A 3703-nucleotide genomic window follows, 5' to 3' on the forward strand; every position below is an offset into this window, starting at 1 on the left:
AGAGTAACACATTATGTTGTCGGTTAAAGGAAACTAGGATTAGTCCATTACCGTAAGGGTGGATTGTTGTTGGGCAAAGGCAAAGGCACCTGCTGAATATATGTCTGCATATATGTATGTGTAAAATGGTAACCAGATATAAAATGGCTGCCAGGGATTCTGCAAAGCACTAGGGGAATTCAGCTAACAGTTAGCTTGACTTCATTTTTGGGTAGCTGATGACACTGCAGTTCCGTGTACAGGAACACTGTCAAGAGCGAGCTCAGCAGTACGTCCTTAATCAACAAACCACCGAAAGATGTCCTAGCAGAATACTGAACAAAGAAATTCCTGTGACTGTATAAGGATAAGAAGGTTAGGTGCAGACAGAACCCAAGGACAGTAGAGATATGGGGATCTGGAGAATATCACGAGGCCACGAATAAGCCCCAGCTAAAACATGAGGTGATCACACAGTCCCCTGGTGCCTGGGGGCCAATTCCATTGTCCCAGTGGAATCGATTTGTAATTTATAGTCGTTATGATTGGATTGTGTCCAGCCGACATGGGCTAAGTAATTGTAATGAACTGTTGTAAACATGTAAATATCGATGAATTTCTTTGTTCGGTGGAGTGGAATGCCTGGAGTTGGACCAGAGGCTCTCTCCCCGCCGGTGCAATAAAGGCATATTGGCGTTGGAACCGACCCCGAGTGTCGAGTGATTCTTCCAGGAAAACATTTGTGCTAACATAACCCGCGCTGTACCAGCCCTGGGAGACATTGATGGGACAGTGTAGAGGGAGCTTTACTCTGTATCTAACCCCGTGCTGGATCTGTCCTGGGAGAGATTGATGGGACAGTGTAGAGGGAGCTTTACTCTGTATCTAACCCCGTGCTGGATCTGCCCTGGGAGAGATTGATGGGACAGTGTAGAGGGAGCTTTACTCTGTATCTAACCCCGTGCTGGATCTGTCATGGGAGAGATTGATGGGATAGTGTAGAGGGAGCTTTATTCTGTATTTAACCCCGTGCTGGACCTGTCCTGGGAGAGATTGATGGGACAGTGTCGAGGGAGCTTTACTCTGTATCTAACCCCGTGTTGTACCTGTCCTGGGAGAGAATGATGGGACAGTGTAGAGGGAGCTTTACTCTGTATTTAACCCCGTGCTGGACCTGTCCTGGGAGAGATTGATGGGACAGTGTCGAGGGAGCTTTATTCTGTATCTAACCCCGTGTTGTACCTGTCCTGGGAGAGATTGATGGGACAGTGTAGAGGGAGCTTTACTCTGTATCTAACCCCGTGCTGCACCTGCCCTGGGAGAGATTGATGGGACAGTGTAGAGGGAGCTTTACTCTGTATCTTACCGCGTGCTGGATCTGTCTTGGGAGGATTTGATGGTACAGTGTAGAGGGAGATTTATTCTATATCTAACCCATGCTGTACTTGCCCTGGGAGAGATTGATGGGACAGGTGAGAGGAAGCTTTACTGTATATCTTCGATGTGCTGTACCTGCTCTGTGATTCTTTGATGGAACAATATAGGGGGAGCTTTACTCTGTATCTAACCCCGTGTTGTACCTGCCCTGGGAGGGTTTGATGTGACAGTGTAGAGGAAGCTTTAGTCTGTACCTGCCCTCTGAGACTTTGATGAGACAATGTAGAGGGGGCTTTAATCTGTATCTAATCCGAACTGTACCTGCCCTGACGGGTTTGATGGGACAGTATAGTGGGAGCTTTGCTCTGTATCTATCCTGTGCTGTGCCTGCCCTCGAAGGGTTTGATGGGACAGTGTAGAGGGAGATTTAAACACGTGCTGCACTGTAATGTATATATGCCCGGGTTTACCTGCCACCAGGGGGACCGACCGTCGAAGGTCATTGGGCCACAGGCACACACATGCAACTCTTGTATATAAAGAAAGCCTCCATGTTTAATCCTTTGTTCGAGAGCTAGAAAAGTACGGTCAGGATGCACCTGATTGAGTTCACGGTAGTAAGCCTACTGAGTTATTGCAAACTGGAAGAGTTTGATGGGACTGTGTAGAAGGAGAATTATGTTGTAACTAATTTGTACTGGACATGCCTAGAGAGTTTGATGGGAAAATGTAGAGGGAGCTTTCCACTGGATCTAACCCCGTGGTGCATCTGCCCTAGGAGCGTTTGATGGGACAGTTTAGAAGAATCTTTACTCTGTATTTAACGCATGCTGTACCTGCTCTTGGAGAGTTTCATGGGACAGTGTTGAGGGAGCTTTACTCTGTATCTAACTCGTTTTGTACCAGCCCTGGAAGTGTTGATGGGTCAGTACAGAGGTAACATTACTCTGTATCTAACGCGGACTGTACCTGACCTTGGAGAGTTTCATGGGACAGTGTTGAGGAAGCTTTACTAAGTATCTAACTCGTTCTGTACAAGCCCTGGAAGTGTTGATGGGTCAGTGCAGAGGGAGCATTACTCTGTATCTAACACATGCTGTACCTGTCCTGGGAGATTTTAGAAACTTAGAAACATAGCAAATAGGTGCAGGAGTAGGCCATACGGACTTTCTAGCCTGCACCGCCATTCAATGAGTTCATGGCTGAACATGCAACTTCAGTACCTCATTCCTGCTTTCTCGCCATACCCCTTGATCCCCTTCGTAGTAAGGACTTCATCTAACTTCTTTTTGAATATAGTTAGTGAATTGGCCTCAACTACTTTCTGTGGTAGAGAATTCCACAGGTTCACCACTCTCTGGGTGAAGAAGTTTCTCCTCATCTCAGTCCTAAAAGGCTTATCCCTTATCCTTAGACTGTGACCCCTGGTTCTGGACTTTCCCAACATTGGGAACATTCTTCCTGCATCTAACCTGTCTAAACCCGTCAGAATTTTAAACGTTTCTATGAGGTCCCCTCTCATTCTTCTGAACTCCAGTGAATACAAGCCCAGTTGATCCAGTCTTTCTTGATAGGTCAGTCCCGCCATCCCGGGAATCAGTCTGGTGAACCTTCGCTGCACTCCCTCAATAGCAAGAATGTCCTTCCTCAGGTTAGGAGACCAAAACTGTACACAATACTCCAGGTGTGGCCTCACCAAGACCCTGTACAACTGTAGCAACACCTCCCTGCCCCTGTACTCAAATCCCCTCGCTATGAAGGCCAACATGCCATTTGCTTTCTTAACCGCCTGCTGTACCTGCATGCCAACCTTCAATGACTGATGTACCATGACACTCAGGTCTCGTTGCACCTCCCCTTTTCCTAATCTGTCACAATTCAGATAATAGTCTGTCTCTCTGTTTTTACCACCAAAGTGAATAACCTCGCATTTATCCACATTATACTACATCTGCCATGCATTTGCCAACTCACCTAACCTATCCAAGTCGCTGTGCAGCCTCATAGCATCCTGCTTGCAGCTCACACTGCCACCCAACTTAGTGTCATCCGCAAATTTGGAGATACTACATTTAATCCCCTCGTCTAAATCATTAATGTACAGTGTAAACAGCTGGGGCCCCAGCACAGAACCTTGCGGTACCCCACTCGTCACCGCCTGGCATTTTGAAAAGTACCCATTTACTCATACTCTTTGCTTCCTGTCTGACAACCAGTTCTCAATCCATGTCAGCACACTACCCCCAATCCCATGTGCTTTAACTTTGCATATTAATCTGTTCTGTGGGACCTTGTCGAAAGCCATCTGAAAGTCCAAATATACCACATCAACTGGTTCTCCCTTGTC

The sequence above is a fragment of the Pristiophorus japonicus genome, unplaced genomic scaffold (assembly GCF_044704955.1).
Source record: "Pristiophorus japonicus isolate sPriJap1 unplaced genomic scaffold, sPriJap1.hap1 HAP1_SCAFFOLD_2114, whole genome shotgun sequence".
Lineage (NCBI taxonomy): Eukaryota > Metazoa > Chordata > Chondrichthyes > Pristiophoridae > Pristiophorus > Pristiophorus japonicus.